This window comes from Chiloscyllium punctatum, chromosome 35, assembly GCF_047496795.1.
Source record: "Chiloscyllium punctatum isolate Juve2018m chromosome 35, sChiPun1.3, whole genome shotgun sequence".
Classification (NCBI taxonomy): Eukaryota; Metazoa; Chordata; class Chondrichthyes; order Orectolobiformes; family Hemiscylliidae; genus Chiloscyllium; species Chiloscyllium punctatum.
In genome coordinates, this window is record NC_092773.1 from 45,579,738 (window position 1) to 45,598,656 (window position 18,919).

General features: G+C 41.1%; 1 non-coding gene across 1 annotated transcript; it reads right to left on the reverse strand.

The window, feature by feature from the left end:
* Positions 1-6,001: 6,001 nt before the first annotated feature.
* On the reverse strand, positions 6,002-6,075 carry trnat-cgu (transfer RNA threonine (anticodon CGU)). Its single transcript has one exon. It is a non-coding gene; the product is annotated as a tRNA-Thr (tRNA).
* Positions 6,076-18,919: the final 12,844 nt, after the last annotated feature.

Genomic DNA, 18,919 nt, shown 5'->3' on the forward strand with positions numbered 1-18,919 from the left:
TCCCCGTTCTATTGTAGAGCCCCTTGTAAACGCACAGGGATCTGGCATTGGTTTTTACCTTCATACTCTCCATCTGCATTCTCAATTCAACCATACTGTGATCACTCCTTGCAAGCGGATCCTTAACGATGAGGTATTTGATTATTCCTGTCTCACTACAGAGGACCAGATCGACAATAGCTCTGCTATCTCGATGTTTCTTTGACATACTGTTCAGGAAACCATCACGATTAAATCCAACAACGTCCTCCTCAAGGCAACACAGACTGAGCTAGTTCGACCAATCTACATGTCGATTAAAATCCCCAAAGTTAATATTCGGCCCATTTTGACCAGCATTACTTATTTCTTTGTGTATTCACCTCCCCAATGTAATCATTTATTTGGTGGTCTACACACTACGCCTATCAGTGGAAGTTTCTTCTTAGAATTTCTAATTTCCAACAAAATAGATTCAAACTCATTCTCTATCGAACCTATACCATCTCACAGTACCACGTTGACGTTGTCCTGGAATATCAGACTCTCCTGTCTGTCCTTCCGAAAAGTCTGAAATCCCGGATATTTAACATCCAGTCATGACCACCCTGTAACCATGTCTCCGTAATGGTTACTAAAACATATTAATTCTAAATGATTTTTGTCATTAACTCGTCAACCTTGTTCCAATTGCTACAATCATTTGATAAACGGTCTTTATGATCGCTTTCTTAGCCTCATGATTTCCAACACCTTTCATAACATCTCCTGAATAATCCTTCCTTTTTACATCTTGTTTCACCTCAACTATCCACTTACGTCCTCCCTCCTCAGTAACCAAGGGCCCAAACACATCTTCCAGGTGAAGAAACACTTTGCCTGCACTTCACACAACCCAGTCCACTGCATTCACTGCTCGCTATGTTGTCTCCACTGTGTTGGGAAATGAAGTGCGGACTGAGTGACTGCTTTTCAGAAAATCCAAGTTCCATCTAAATGAAAGACACTAAACAAACACATCCCAGCCACATTAGCGGACCAGCCCGTTCCTTGGCCAACATCTCTGTCTCAGGCTTACAGCAGTGTTCCGGAGAGGCTCAGTATATGAGTGAAGAACAACATCACATTTTCCATTTGGGGATGCTGCAGCCCTCCAGATCCATCAATTTCAATACTTTTAGGTCCTGAACTCATCCATCTCCTTGCCCTCCACCTCGCACATCACTCCTTGTCATCACATATGCAGCCATTACACACTATCTATGTTTAGTCACTAACAGTCTCCATAAAAAAGCTACTCACCCTCTCAGCTTGATCATTATTCATTAGTTTATCCAATTATTCTTCTCTCTCTTTGAATTCTGCACCAAACTACCGTTTAATTCTGATACCAATCCCACCACCCTATCTTCTGCAGATAGGTCAAGATTTCGTAGGTACCATCAGTTCAGAAGATGGGTCACTGGACCGGCAATGCTAACTCTTATTTCTCTTCTCAGATGCTGCCAAACCTGCTTAGCTGTTCTAGCAAATTCTGCTTTTGAACCTGTTCCTTGGCGCAGATCTCTGTCTCAGGCCATCTGACACTGTGAATGATGGAGGAACAAAGGTCGTGCGTGTGCCCTTTTGGTGGCCTGAGATCGTCCGTCATCAATGATCCTCTGCAGCGAAGACAGTACTCTGTTCCTTTTGAAAACCTCTCTTGTCGATGCGTCCTATTGCAATGTGAGCCATAGGCATCAACTTCTTAAATCTATTAATGCAGCAATCATTTATGTGGGATTTGTCATGCAGTTTTATTTTGAATGCGATCAACAACAGAAAGAGAGAGAGAGAAAAAATCTCATGCCAAATCTGAACAGACTGGAGTTTCTGCACGAGGTGGAACTTAGTGACATTTTTTTCAGATAGATAGCACTAAAACCCTTTCTCATTGTGACAATGTGCCTTTGGTTATCAAAGCAAAAGGATTTATAGGCGCAATGGCTGAAGCAGTTTTTTCCACATACAATACGTGAATGATCTCCCTCCAGTGTGATAGTACAGTTGTGTCAGTAAATGGGATAACTGAGTGAATCACCTTACATATGCAGCCGGGGAACAGTCCTTGTGTGGTCATTTATGGGTACAGAATGCAGGGATGAGAGACTGAGAGTTTTTTGAGCGGTTTCACATCGCGACTGAGACGGTATTGGAGGTTTTGACAGGCTAATATTGGGCAAATGCTGAGATCCGAATGGGGTTGTGTCTCACGTTGTTTTGTGAGACTAGAGAAAAATGTTACACGTGTTCTGAATAATGTTTTACATGACTTTTTGGACACCTGGGAGTGGTTACAGAATTTCAGGACGACTAACGTGGTTCCAGTTTTCAATAAGGCTGGCGGAGATAATGCAGCAAATTACAGAGCAGTGAGTCGAACTTCATATGGAGGGAAACTTATGGAGAAGCCTCTTATGGAAAGAATTAATTGCAACTTCTTCAGAGAAAGTTTGACCAGCGAAAGTCAGCATGGTTTTATTCGAGGAATTCATGCCTGACAGATCAGATTATTTTTTTAAAGAAGTGATCAGATGTCTAAACGAGGATAGCGAAATTGATTTAGTTTTGAGGATTTTAGAAAGCCTTAGACAAGTTCCCACAACGGAGACTGGTGACAGGGTTAATATAAAAGGGATACAGGGTCACGTGGTAAGTTGGATCCAAACCTATTTGGATGGTTCGAGACAAAGGAAGGTGTTGTTTCTGAGACGTGGAAATGGTATTCAGTGGTGTACCACAATGATCGATGCTGTGTCCCTTAATGTTTGTGATTGCACATAAACAATATAAAAATAATGTTGGAAAAATGATAAGAAAATTTGAGGAGGATATGAAGATTGGCAAAGTGGTGAACAGTGAGGAAGAAGATCTTAGGTACCAGGATTTCAGAGGTGGATTTGTCAAATGGGCAGATAGGGGGAGTTGAAAATAACAAAAAAAAATCAGGCGATGCATTTCGTAAGTAACACGTCATAAGAGTACTCAACGAATGGGAGGGCACTGGGAAACCCAAAGGAACAGAGTGACTTTGCACGTGGGTCCACAGATTTGTGAAGGCAGCAGAATATAGTAGTTAAGGAAACAAGCTCGACTTTATAGGTCAAATAAGATTATGAGAGCAGGAAAATAGGTGTCACATGTCGAAACGTTCGTGAAGAAAGCATTTGGCACGCTTGCCTTCATTCGTCAGAACATTGATTATTGAATTTCACATGTCATGTTCTGGCTGTACAGAACATTCGTGGAGCCACATGTAGAATATTGCTGACAATTCGGATCACCTTCAACAGGAAAGATATTGTAAAACCTGAAAGAGTGCAGAAAAGATTTCCAAGGATGTTACAGTGTCGAGAGGGCTTGAGTTGTAAAGAGAGAGTGTTTGAGCAGGGTCTTTTCCCGGCAGTGTTTCAGGCTGGTGTGTAAACTTGTAGGCGTTTATAAAATCATGACTGGGGTTGGATCGGTGACTGGCATCGGCCTTGTTTTTATCCAGGATGGTGGAATTCAAAACCTGAGGGCACAAGTTTCACGCATTTTACACGGACACACTAAACAAGGGACAATGTGTGATAGAGAGATATTTGGATTTCCAACAGACATCATCTCAGCTTAGTCTTCGATTTAAAAAAATAATAGGCACGTACTTGGTGAAAATAATTTGAAAGGTAAACGGTGAAGAGAACGTTAAGGATATAAAAATTGAGTGATGTTGAGATGAGGAATTTTGTGAGTAAAATATTGACCAATGCAGTATTACGTGGACAATGAGATGTTCGCAGGAACATTCAATATTGATCCTTTTATTTAAATTAGATATTGCAGGACTCTGGAATACAGAGAGACCTGGCTGTCCTTCTTTATGGATCACATGAACATGGTCTGCCGTGGTAATAACTGATTAGGAACGCAATATGTCTTTTTATTCAATTGTTCAGCAATGACTGGGCCAATATTTATTTCCGCACTCCTAACAGTACTTGAGATGGTGAGAGCCTGATCAAAATACTGCATTTCATGATATCTTTTTTTGGAGAAACGAAGTGTTGCAGTTATCAAATTGCAGCTTTTTCTTTTCCTGTTCACAGATTGATGTTCAAATACTCAGTTGATATCAGTGAATGCAGAGTTTCTCCAGCAATTATGCTTGTGTTTTAGATTTCCTGCATCCACAGTTCATGTTTAGCTAGTAACTTGAATGATCTGATTTTATGAGGAATGGAAAGTTGCAAGCTGTCAAACATGTGACAGAAGATTCAAACTGAATGCTGGCAAGTTCATCACCAATTTTCCGAAGCAGATCAGCTGAGTTGGGAATAGAGTCAAAAAGTGTGGTGCTGGTCAAGCAGCATCCGGGGAGCAGGAAATTCTATGTTTCGCGTACAAGATGTTGATCAGGAATTCTTGAATCGTCGATTTCCCTGCTCCTTCGATGTTGCCTGACAGGCTGTGATTTCCAAGTGCTACACTTATTGACTTTGATCTTCAGCATCTAAAGTTGTCACTTTCTGTTGAGGTGCGATACAGTCAGGTACTGTTCCTGAGATGTAATAACGTGGTCGTGATGACAGAGTGAATTTGCAGTTGAAAACGGATCTGTGAATCAATATTATTCTCCCGCTCCCACTCTGCCAAGGGCAGGCTGTTTAGATGGAGCTTGGTGTTACAGCTAGTCAATTTGACAGTTGTGCATTTGGCAGGTCGCGAAAACGTGATTTCCCAGTGCGTTGTCGAGACTCGAAGACGATACGGAGACGTTCGGTCTTGGGTCTGCCACGGCCGAAATTTGAAAGTGGGTTTGCATGTTTGCATGTGTACAGTCGGTGTAATGTATATTTGTGTCTGAGAGTGTAACCAGTTTTATTTTCTGATGGGTTTTAAAAATGAAGCGATCAACAGAATGTTTATTTTCATTTTTTTTGATAATGTAAATCTGAACAAAGCCATGAATTGTTGGACAAACTCAGCAGGCCTGACAGCGTCTGTGGAGAAAACTGAGTTAAAGTTTTAGATCGACAGAAATCCGTTACTTATGCATTACTATATTATAATGCATGGAAATTATCAGTCTTATCTGTTGAATCAGGATTTTTATCAAAATATCTCAATGACAGACAACCGTCACCTTTATAAATTCAAAAGGACTTTATTGACTGTAATGCTGTTTCCTTTGCTCTCAGCTGGTGAAAGGCTGTGCTTAAATGATTGCCTTCTTTCGTTTCCCTTCTCTCGGTTTGCAGCAATGTCGAATGGAGAATTGGTCCTTTCAGTGTCTAACTCAGCACATGTCTCCATCTGTCTCTCTTTGTCCCACCCTCTTCCTGTTTCACATTCTCCGACACTCTGTCTGTCCATCCAGCTCATTACCTATTTCAGCTCTATGAAAAGTCTGACATTTCGTGACAGTTTGAGTGTGGAGCTGCTGAGAGGCTTTTTGTCCACTGACTGGAGTGCATTGAACTGGGCTCACATTCTCCGGATAATGTGTCTGCCACTTCAAACCAGGCAAGGCGACACTTCTTCCTCAAACAATTATGACTGTTTCGAATTCAAAATAGAATTCCTAATCCACCAGGAAAAATAAAACAATTAGACTACAAATAAAGAAGCACAACGATGTATATACTGTTGGTTTAAATGTATGAACGGTGACATCAGAGAATGAGAGTGAACAGCTGGTGCTATCTCTGCCATTACCACAATATTCCCCGGCAAATCTGCAGCGTCTCCTGCCTCATCTCGTTGTTCCGACCCAACTGGGAATGAAGGAGGGGGAATATAAGATGAGGAGGAGCAGGAGTGCTTCTGGAATAGTGGAAAGAAACCACAGATATAAGTAATAGTTCGGAATAGAAAAAAAGTGGCATTCACTGTTGGAACCTAACCTGGATCACCAAATCATAACAGCGTGAAAGTGCAAAACAACACTGAGTTACTTTTGTGAAGACTTGAAACACAAAGCCCAAACGTGCACGCAACAAGTAGGCACCGCTGGGAGTTGAACCCAGGCTTTCTTGTTTACGAAACAAGCGCTTTAACCAACTAAGCCACGGCGCCATAGTAGAAACGTGCTTACTCACCTATATGTGAAGATGCTTAACCACTTCCTCACAGTGCTTGGACATGTGTTTTCAGATCAATATTGCTAAGAGATAATTGCAATAAATCCTCGTATTTTCAAATACAAACAGTTTAAAGCTGAAAATTCTTCACTGAAAAGACACAGAAAAACATAATCTCTTCTTGCATTCATTTAAAACTGGTAGTTTCACCTGGTTAAAGTGACAGGAGGAAGAGGATGTGTTCATTCTATCGGGGCCCATGAACCACGTTAACACACACAGAGGGGACCTCACATCAAGAGGAACAAGGTCATTGTGGTGAATTGACGAGGTGCAATGTGTAAGTAAGTATAAACATTGGGCAGTAAAAGCTGACCCAATGGCACCGACATTGAGGTTTGCACTATCAGTTCCACACTCACTTCCTGCCTTATGCCTCCCAGGCATCATTGTCTATCGCTTTATTTTACTGTCTTCGTCCACGTCTCAACTTATTTCAAACGATTGCAGATGTCTGATAGGAACCTTTAAATTTTCGAAACGGATTCCTGGAGTTTAGTTGTCACTCAATGGGAAAGGATTCACTGCCTATCCAGAATTACCACAGTGATGGAGGGGATAAATTACTTTCCTGAAGTTTTCAACTTCTCACCACAGACATGCAGCCATGATACCGCTGTTGGGGAATTTCCAGGATTTACACTAAGCGACACTGAAGGATCAGCGAGATACATCCAACTCAGAAAGGTGATATGATTGGAGGGGCATTTGCGGTGGTTGTTTCCCGTGTATCTGCTGCCTTTGTCGTTATATACGAATGGAAACAATTACTGACCGATTCTGGCAGGATCTGGGTGTGTGCTCTGCATGCAAGCAAGAATTTGTTTTCATTCTAATAATTCACAAAAAGAGGAATAAATCTTCATTACTTGAGTGGGAATTATATCCAGGTCTGTGCGATGCAAACTCGGAATCCTTGTCAGGGAACTCCTGTGATGCTGACTGTAAAACTTACAACCTGACTTGTAGACACTGTTGTATCTGTCGTTGACTCCATAACAAACTTCAGTTGCAACGTTGGTCACTCCAAGTTTCGAAAAAGTTCATATTATCGCAATGGATTTCAATGTGAAGAAAGCGGAGCTGTGATAATCTGACATTGTTCTGAAGATGTACTGCAGGACGGCACAGAACAGGCTCGTGGTCACAGGGCCTCATTTTGTCGCTCTGGTCTTCGGTGAGCGGGTAGCACCAATAATGGTGTCGTAACACTCGTCTGATTCCAGATGCCGGGCTAGAAATGACCAGAGATTTCTCGCTGAACTTGTTCAGGGTGTTGAAAGGAAGAGGCCATGACTCCGCTTATGAACGTGCATTTCACTGGAGTGGATCATGTAATCGCGTAGTGACTGTGAATACAGCAATGGAAACGTCCAGCAGACATGCAGGCAACACTGAAGGAGGCACCTGAAGACGAATGTATTCAATTTGCCAGTGAAAGGCACTGCTTCACAAAGTGTGACGTATTGAATTAAAGCAGTCACGCTAATTATCTTTGCTGGTTCTTCACCTTTGTAATCTTGTATCCCCCCGATATAAATGTCTCCATTACTTATGGAAAAGCAGAGAGGAAGTCGACGGTGGGTCGGCCTGTGGTGTAATGGATAACACGTCTGAATTTGAATCTCTGTGTGGAGTTTGCACATTCTCCCCGTGTCTGCGTGGGTTTCCTCCGGGTGCTCCGGTTTCCTCCCACATTCCAAAGATGTGCAGGTCAGGTGAATTGGCCTTGTGAAATTGCCCGTAGTGTTAGGTAAGTGGTAAATGTAGGGGTATGGGTGGGTTGCGCTTTGGCGGGGCGGTGTGGACTTGTTGGGCCGAAGGGTCTGTTTCCACACTGTAGGAAATCTAATCTAAATCTCCTCTGCACCTTTTTCCAATGCTTTCACATTCTTCCCGACATGCATCCGCACTAGCGTTTTGTATATTTGCAGCATGATATTGCAGCTCCGGAACTCATTCCCTCTACAAATGAAACCTAACACACCGTATGCCTTCTTAACAGCATTCTCAACCTGGGTGGCAACTTTCAAGGATCTGTGCACATGGACTGCAAGATCCCTCTTCACATCCACACTACCAACAATCTTTCCATTGACCAAATACTCTGCCTTCCCGTTATTCTTCCCAAAATGCATCACCTCACATTTAGCTACATTGAACTCCATTTTTTAGCTCTCAACCCAATTCTGCAGTCTATCCAAGTCGCCCTGCAACCTGTAACATATTTCCAAACTGTTCACTACTTCACCGACTTCAGTGCCATCTGTAAATTGACTCATACATACACCTATGATGCGTCTCAGTTATTTATAAAAATAACAAACAGCAGTAGTACCAGAACAGATCCTTGTGACACACCACCAGTAACTGGACTCCAGGTTGCATATTTCCCATCAATAACCACTCGCTGTCTTCTTTCATGAAGCCAGTTTCTAATGCAAATGGCTCAATGACCCTAGATCCCATGCCTCTGCATTTTCTCAAACAGTTTATCACATGGAACCATAACAGCGGATTCACTAAAATCAATGCATAACACGTCAACTGTTCTACCCTCATCTACATGATTGGTCACATTATCAAAAAAAAACTCAATGAGGTTTGTGAGACAGTACCTGCCCTTGACGAAACCATGTTGACTATCTGAAATCAAAGTATTGCATTCCAGATGATTATACATCTTAACTTTTCTAATCCTTTCCAAAACCTTTCCTATACCAGAAATATGGTTCACTGATATATAATTACCTGGGTCATCTCTGCTGTGCTTCTGGAACAAGGGCACACATGTGCGATCCTCTAGTCCTCCGATAGTAAACCTGTAGACAGTGACGACTCAAATATCAAAGCCAAATGCTCTTATATCTCCTCCCTAGGTTCCCAGAGAATCCTCAGACAAATCCCAACCAGCACAGGGGACTGGTCTACTTTCAACCAAACTGAATTGATAACACCTCTTCATAACTAACATCGATCATTTCTATTCTAATATCTCTTATCTCATTCTTCTCCCCGACATTATTCTCCTTTATCTGAGTGGAAACTGATGAAAAATGTTCGTTTAGTACTTCTCCCATATGCACAGGGACCCCACTCATCATCCCACTTCTGTCTTTGACTGGCCCTATTCCTACCCTAGTCATCATTTTAATCCTCACATACCTACAGAAGGCTTTAGGTTTCTCCTTTATTCTATTTGCTGAAGACTGCTCGTGCCTTTCTTTGCTCTTCTGAACATTATCTTTAAATCCTTCCCAGCTAATCAGTAACACTCTATCACATCATTTAAACCACCTTGTCTCTCACCACATAAGCCTCAATATTCTTCTTAACAAGAGATGCAATTTCTGTAATAAACCATGGTTCCCTTACCTTTTCACTTCTTCCCTGCCAGATCGAGACATACCTATCGAGGAAACTCAATATCTGTTCCTTAAACCAGCTTCACATTTCCATTGTCTGCATCCCTCCCATTTTGCTACTACATTCTCTGTATCTTAACCTTGCCTAATCGCATTATAATTGCCCTTGCCCCATCGATAACGTTTCACCTGTGGCATGAAAGATGTTGTCTGTGGGGAAATGGATGTTGTTATCTTGAAAACAAAAACATTGTTGCAGAGGAGGAAGTGCCGGATGTATTGGACCGGATAAATGTTAATAAATCCCCGTGACGTGATCAGGACACACCACAGAACACTGTGAAAAGTGAGGCAAGTAATTTCTGGGTCACTTGCTGAAAATTGTGTCATCGATAATCACAGGTAAGGTGCCACAAGACTAGGCTGGCTAACATGATACCACGACTTAAGAAAGGATGTAAGGGAAAGCCAGGCAACTACAGACCTGTGAGTCTGACGTCGGCGGTGGGTAAGTTGTGGAGGGAATCCTAAGAGACAAGATTTAATGTATTTCGAAAGGCAAGCCTGATTATGGATAGTGAGCAATGGCGTGCTGTGTGGGAAATTACTTCTCGTTAAATTGAATTAATTATTTTTTGATGAATTAACAAGGAGGATTTAATGAGGGCAGAGTGTTTTACGGGATCTATGTGTCCTTTAGTAAGGGACGTCGACAATATTCCCCATGGGAGACTAGTTAGCAAGGTGAGGAGATCCAACCATTTGGACTCAGAACTGGCTCGAAGGTAGAAGACAGTGGGTGGTGGTGGAGGGTTGCTTTTCAGACTGGATGCCTGTGACCACTGGAATGCCACAAGGATCAGTGCTGGGTCCTCAACCATTTGTCGTGAATATAAATGATTTGGATGCGAACATAAGAGGTACAGTTAGTAAGTTTGCTGATGACACCAAAATTGGAGGTGAAGTGGACAGCGAAGAGTGTTACCTCAGATTTTAGCAGGATCTTGACCAGATGTAGCAATGGGCTGAGAAGTGGCAGCTGGAGTTTAATTCAGATAAATGCGTGGTCCTCTATTTTGCGAAAGCAAATCTTAGCAGGACTTATGCACTTATTAGTAAAGTCCTACTGAGTCTTTCTGATCAAAGAGATTTTGGAGTGCCGCGTCATTGCTCCGTTAAACTGGAGTCATAGGTAGGTAGGATAGTGAATACAGCGTTTGGTATGCTTTCCTTTATCGGTCAGAGCATTGAGTACAGGAGTCGGGAGGTTATGTTGTGGCTGTACAAGACATTGGTTAGTTTACTGTTGGAATATTGCGTGAAATTCTGGTCTCCTTCCTATCCGAAAGATGTTGTGAAACTTGAAAGGGTTCAGAATAGATTTACAAGGATGTTGCCAGGGTTCGAGGATTTGAGCAATAGGGAGAGGCTGAACAGGCTGGGGCTGTTTTCCCTGGAACGTCGGAGGCTGAGGGGTGACCTTATAAAGGTGTACAACATTATGAGTGGCATGGATAGGATAAATTGACAAAGTCTTTTCCCTGATGCCGCGGAGTCCAGAACTAGAGGGCAAAGGTTTAGAGTGAGAGGGCAAAGATATAAAAGAGACCTAAGGTGCAACTTTTTCACGCAGTTGGTGGTACGTCTATGGAATGAGCTGTCAGAGGATGTGGTAGAGGCTGGTACAATTGCAACATTTAAGAGGCATTTGGATGGGTATATGAATAGGAAGGATTTGGAGGGATATGGGCTGGGTGCTGGTCGGTCGGACTGAGTTGGGTTGGGATATCCGGTCGCCATGGACGGGTTGGACCGAAGTGTCTGTTTCCATGCTGTACACGTCTATAACTCGATTACTCTATGTTGTGCCCAGACCCGACTTCGCCAATGCACTTCCGCTCGTCGTCAAACATTCTGAACCTTCGGATAGTTATTGTCTTTTTGTCATCAGCAAAACTGCAGTTGTCTGTTCCCGAGCTCACATATTATCCAATTCACATGGCTAACACAAATCCAATTAGCCTCAGCGATTACTGCAATGGTTATCAGATCTGGCTGTATGTGTGTGTGTGTGTACTCATTATATATATATATATATATATATATATATATATATATATACACACACATACTTATATATATGTGTATATATATAGATATATATATATATGTTTTCAATATTGAAACACATAAAGAATGCAGCGATTTCATTTCTATATTAAACAAGAATGTGTAATTAACAGAAGATAGTATATCAGCTGCAGATAAACAATAACTAACGCTAACATCTTATTGGAATGCTAACAACTTTAATCCTCTCGTGCAAATTCCACCACAAACTCTCAGAGGCAGTGACAGAAAAAAGAACTATGATGTCGTTGTTGCACATGAAGCATGGGAAGGCAGTTCAGTCGTCCCTGACCATAGGAATCACTGAAATTGTTCTGGTACCTTTTCAGGATATTCTGCGGTAATTCGGTGTGTCAGGTATGTTTTGCTTGACACTGCTTCGACAAGGTGGAAAACCCTCCTGCTGAACAAATCAAACACCCAGGAAATTGGCCTGGCCTCAGATTTTGTCGCAGTATGAGTGACAAAGAACAACGAAATTCCAGTATATTTAAAATACTCAATGTATTCTTTAACTCTAAAAGTGAACATTTAGCAAAACGATTTACACTTTAAGCCCAGTTTCTCTTAACGAATTGTTATCGGCCTTTAACTGTACAAAAATATACTTTTCCAATAACCATGAATTAAAATTTCACCAACTTATTTTCAAAACCACACAAAGTCTTTCAGTGTCAGTTTCCATCTCCCTCTAGCTACAGGTCTCCTTTGGTCATCTTCGATATTTTCGTGGAAGGATGTTTCGTACAAAAAAGGAACTTCGACCGGGAGTAATTTGCGGCCAGTTTACTCTATCGATGACATTTAGTCTCACTCTGTCTAGCTGTTAAAATGTCCGATTCTTTAATGCCCAAGCATTGGATCGTTTCAGGGGTATGATATTTACAAAACAATAAATTCAAAATAATCAATTTTTAATTTGCTGGGGCATAATTTAAACTGATTTTTTTTAAATCAATTGGTATCCTTGCAAACATACTAACCGAAATTTGGGTATTTGTTTCACAATGAAATGTGGTATATTTTCAAATTTCCATTACACTCTGATACTGCTCGTCGTTCACATGATTGGTACCTGAAAGCTCTCATTGCCAAACAGTCTTCACTCTCTTTTTAAGATACATTTGACACCCGCAACTTTATAACATCTCCCCACTTACCAAAAAGATATGAGCCATTACAGTGAAAAGATGTTTTTTCAGGTTTTAACCACCATTACAAGGAAATGCGTAGGGCCTTAATGTAATTTCATATTAATTCCTGCGCGCGTGCGCGACCGCGCATATACAGACACACGCACGCACGCACGCGCGCACACACACACACACACACACACACACACACACACACGCATATATGTATTTCTATATATCACATTGTTATCCGTTCAATCTTATGTGTAGTTTTTCTGTTAAATCAGCAATAACACATCTGTAACCAAATTTTTATGAGCCATAACATGTACAATGTCTACATTAAGAATCTGCAACAAGACTCCAACAGATAATACTCATATTCTTGTCTTTTATTAGTTTTGATCTGACACATCATTTGTCACATAAACATTAAACTGTTGGAAGGCCAGTACGAAACTCAATAATCCTTTTTTTCAATCGTAGAGTATTTTCTCTGGAAGGTATGGAGGTTAGTGTGCAGTAACCAACTGGCGTTCAATTCCATCATGATCTTCGAACAGCAGTACAGCTCCAATGCCTATCTCGTTGGTGTCCAAATTGCATGACCGATATCATGTGACAAGAACCTCTCCTCTGCTTTCGTGAGTTATGATTTCTTTCAGTTTATGACTAGTTTTGCTTCTCTTAATCGTTCAAAGAGCTCTGTCAACTGCACCATGTGATCTCCCCATGACTCACTAACGATCACTACATCATCTGGATGGACAGCACAGTTTATTAACGCAGCCATAAGCCATAAGGTCATGTGCCTTTGGAATGTGATTGGTGCATTTTTCATTCCAAAGTGCATCACTTTGAATTGATGTAACCTATTTGGAGTCACAAACGCTGAAACCTCTTTGTATTTCTCTGATAAAGGTATCTGCCCATCACTACGCAGTAGTTCCCACTTCATAATGTAACTAAATTTCTAAATTTCTCGATAAAGTCTGACTTGGTTCAGGGATATTTTCATTGAGCTCCCATCCATCTCTTTCCACACTTGCGTGGTTTTGAAAAGATTAATCCTATAGGGGTGTTGCTTTATCTGTACAGCATTCCCTACTTCTACCCCATGCACAATGGCATTAGTCCTCTCCATGTTATTCCTGCAAATGTCATTATACTGCTGCTATCTTTCAAATGCGTTTTTTTTCTCCTGAGACAGTTAACTCACTGACGCATCACAGTACTCAGGGACTTCCTCATTGTTTAGTTTGTGTTCCATCAAAATTCCCATCATCCTAATTTGTTTTCTCATTCTGTGGTGCAGTAGTTAACTGTTTTTTTTCGGTGCCCTATCTCTGTTGTAACAAGGTTGCAACATATTCATATTAAACGCCCGTCACAGTTTTCTCCTATCCACAGTAGACCATTAGACCATAAGAAATAGGAGTGGAAGTAAGGCCATTTGGACAATCCAATTCTCTCCACCATTCAATCATGGCTGATTGGCATTTCAACGCCACCGACTTGTATCCCTTAATTCCTTGTGAGATTGAGAATTTATCAATCTCTGCATTGAAGACATTTAATGCCCCTGCCTCCACTGTGCTCTGTGGTAGTGAATTCCACAGGCCCGTCATCATCTGGCAGATGAAATGTCTCCTCATTTACTTTTTAATTGATCCCCTCTAAGTCTAACACTGTGCCCACGAGTCCTAGTATCCTCATTAGGCAGAAACAATTTCCTAGCGTCCACCTTTTCCAAGCCATCTTGTAAGTTTCTATTAGATCGCCCCTCAAACGTCTGAACTCGAACGAATACAATCCCAGTATCCTCAACGATTCATCGTTTGTTAGACATACCATTCCAGCGAACATCTGTGTGAATCTACGCTGGAGGAGCTCCCGTGCCAGTATGTCCTTCCTGAGGTTTGGTCCACAATAGGACACAGTATTCTAAATGGGGCTTCACCAGAGCTTTATAACGTCTTCGTAACAACTCACTGCCTTTACATTCCAATCCTCTCGAGAGAAATGACAAGAATGCATTTGTTTTCTTAACCACGTTCTCAACTTGCAAGACACTTCGCAATGAATCCTGTACTAGCACTCCCAGATCCCATTGTGCCTTGGATTTATGAATTTCTCACCGTTCATAAAGTAGTCTTTGCCTGTGTTCTTTTTTCCAAAGTGTGAACCTCGCATTCTCTCACATTAAATTTCATCAGCTATATCTTGGACCATACTCCTGAATTGTCCAAGCCTTTCTGTCGCCTCCCAACCCCTCAGAACTACCTGCCTATTCACCTAACTTTGTATCATAGACGAACTTTGCCAGTGGGCCACCAGCCTTTTAATCCAGATCATTTATATATAAAGTGAAGCTGGGATCCCAACACTGAATCCAGCGTCATTACGAGACAGATTTTCCTGACTCAACATTTCTTCTCAATTTGATAGGGATCACTAAGGCAGGCTTTTGAGTGAATGTTACAATTGGTTATACGTCATCCCCATGGGAAAACGTCCGAATTTCAGAGATTTGATCTGCCCCGTACCTTTCTACACTGTGCCACTTCAGGTGCTGTTTAACTAACTCACCTATCCGATTTTATCGCTGCATCACCTACGATACATAATCCAAGTGCGCGGTCTCCTACTTTGGCGCTATGAATTTCTCCATAAACATTTTCAAAGGGCCTCTCTCTTCATGTCAGAATATTACGTCAAAGGGCATAAACTTATGAGATTTGTTTTGGGGCATGCCCAATGGCAAACAATGCAACTAGGATACTTTTGTCTCAACCATTCGGGCGGACCTGGCAGTACCCTCTTAACACGGTATTCAGCGTCTCATGCCTCCTTTCTAAAGCTCCCTGGGATTCAGGATGGAAGGCACTTATTTTAAAGTGCTGTACTCCTAAACCATCCACCACTTCATGAGATAGCCAAGTAGTAAAATTTGTCCTTAGTTTGATTGAGTATTCCTGGGTGGCCCAAGCCATGTGAAGAAAGCTATTGATTCCACGACTACTATTTTTGTTCTTCTTCCTCCGTAATGGACTTGTCTCCGCAAATTTGTTTGCCATTTCCATTATGGTTAACAAGCACTGCTTCTCGCTTCTAATTTGGGGCGAGATGTGCAGAGTTAGTCATCACCTGCATGAAAGCTTCTTCCGATGTGTTAATTGGCAATAAAGTTGCTGCTTTTATTGCTGCTGTGGCTTACGTAGCTATTGGAACATATGACATGGATGGCAAACGTTATTTACATCCCAATTGCATTTAAGGCCATTAAATATGCTTTCGTACCTCAGACTGAATCGTATTCACACATTTGACCTCGTACTGGTAGTTCATGTATTACCCATAATCCGTCCTTTAATGCTATTTTCAACACAAGCTTGTGTATTTCAGCCCAGTTCTCCCCACGACTCTTCTGCATGGTGTCCATTTTAAAATAATAACCATCAGGAATAAACTCTGACTCATTTTCTGAGTATACGTCAACATTTCTATCTGTTATTGTCTCGTCTTTCAGTTGTAAGTCCATTAGCCTTCCATCTAGTCACTTCTGCCTGACCCCCTGTCAGTTCCAGTTTTCCTGAACCATTACATCAAACAGTGTGCCCGCTAATTGAACCTCAATTTCTTCGTCTTTCTCTTCACATTCTGCTTCGTGCAGTGACCTCTGATAGCGGGATCGTTTTACTACACAGTCTGAAAACATGCCAGGTTACTTACCTTATAAATCTTCAATTCCCTGGTCTCCGTTGGTGTCTCCACAACACTGGTGGCACTCCCAACTTGGATACTGATGAATAGATCCCAAGAATAAACTGTATTCCTGGAACTCACACTCGATCAATACTCCAAGTTTTCTTGAGTTTGCTTTCCAAACTGATCTTACAATGTACGCTAAATTCCTGTCCAACTATCCCACAAATTACTGTTCTCTCGGGGAACACGTCAGAACGTGTGCGAAAACATTCACCTCTTGATCCTGTATCTCTGAAAATAGTAACACATTTCCCTTACATCTGTGTTCTTTCTGAGTAAACTTTACCGAGATAGATGAATTATTTTCCAGATCAGGGACTCACTCCATACCCAGCCCGTATATAAGCTGTGCACCATCCAGTAGCTCCTCGATTTTACTTGGGGGCTTCTCTTACTAAATTCACGAATGCCAATGGCTTAGCCTCTTCAATCACATCTTTTCCCACAGTGGCTTAATTTAATGACCAGTACAATGACTTCATGTGTCCTCCTTTACCACAGTGGAAACACCTGCCGGATATCACTTCCTTTTCCTCCTCTTGGGCTTCTTTGTTAACCTGTTGTTGACTAGTGATAACGTGCTCTTAGCTTTATTTTGTAGTGTGAGATCAGTACTTCTACAAATTTCTCTCCCTCACAGGATGGATCTCTTGTCAAAAGCTGAACGTTGCCTTATGCACCAGTGCGTATTTATCTGCCATCTCTGCTGCTATTCTCACTTGTTGGTTATTGTTCATCCACACAAATTCTTGTCATCTCTGAAAGTGAGTTCTTCAAACTGCTCCAGAAGATTAATTTCTCTGATAGCCACGTCGGCCTTGGCTATTGTAACTACGGCACCCATCTATCAAAATTACGATTTTTAGTTCTATCGAATTCAACATAGGTCTGACCTTGTTGCTTCTTTCCGTTTCACAAAACGCTGTCGATACGTCTCTGGTCAGAATTCATACGTCATCACAACCAGACTGCTTGACATCTTCATAATCACGTGATACCTCAACTAACAGCACTATAAATACCTCACTTGCTCTGCCTACCAACCTAGTTTGAACGAACATTTTCAACAATTTCAACACTCCAAATCCCGAGTCAAATGTTCAAATGAAATAAAGAAAGCTTCGAAATCATTCTCATCAAAATGTGGAAGCGTTTTAAAATATTTGTATGCCTCACAAACTTCTCTCTTCATATCCACCTGGTTAACTTGACTTTCCTGGATATGGTGCAAATTCTGAAGATTAAATTCCCTCTCGTTTTCTCTTTATATTCCCGCTCTTCCTTTTTCCCTGTATTCGATGTTTCCTTGTTCAACTCAGCAAATTCTCTTTAGTTCGATTTACTCTATTTTTTCCTTCTCTCACTCTTTCTGTCTCTTTTCACTTCTTTCTAACTCTTGTCTCTCTCTCTGTGTGTCTCTCTTTCCTTTTCTTTATCTTGTAACTCCATTTTCCGAAAATGTAATTTAAGTGTTTTTCTAACTCTGCTGCACTTGTTTGTTTCTCTGACAGACATAGCTGCTTAATTAACTTCCTAGCATTTTCAGTTTTACATTTGTCATTGGTTAAACCACATTCTAACCTCTTTGCTAATTTGAAACCTGTGTCGTATTTCTGTCTTTCTGAACTTTCCCAACAAATTTGGGAATAGTCTTCAAATCCCAGAGCGATGTTTGCAATATTAAGAGCCATTTATCTCATTTTCCATTTCACCGAACACAAGTAACCGAAATTAAACTCTCACCTTCACTTTTTTTTTAAAAGATGTGGGCCTCTAATTGGCATGTGTTTAAATTTTATTGGACCTTTCCAACCAAAAATCAACTCAAATCTCTCCAAATCCAGACTGGATTTGTCTAAATTCGACGAAATCATGGACTCGATCCCCAAACTGTTTCGACACGGCGGTGAGCACTTCTGCAAAATAAAGGAATCACCCAAAACATCTCATCTCACTTCATAATCTGGTAAAGTAGGAGTGACAGAAAACTCCTAATTTCCAATGTTAAAAAACAATTTGTTTCTTAACTCTAAAATTCATCATTAGTCAACAAACAATTTTAACTTTAACCCACATTCTCTTACCATAATCTGACTGGAAACGCAAAATAATATAGTGATGCAAATAAGGCCCTAATTAAAGCTGAGTCAAGCCACTATTACATTTAAGATAACATACCGTAATAAAATCACTGGAACTAAAGAGAAATCAACATTGGTAAATAAGAATATACGTGAGGCGTAACACAGGAACAGAAGGGAGTGAGAAAAATGAGATCAAGAACGTAACAGCATAAGAGAATAAGAGCTTGGAAAAGACAAATGGAGATTACGATTCCAAACAAAAGACATAGAAGAGGAAAAATCTGAAGAAAATAAGTGTA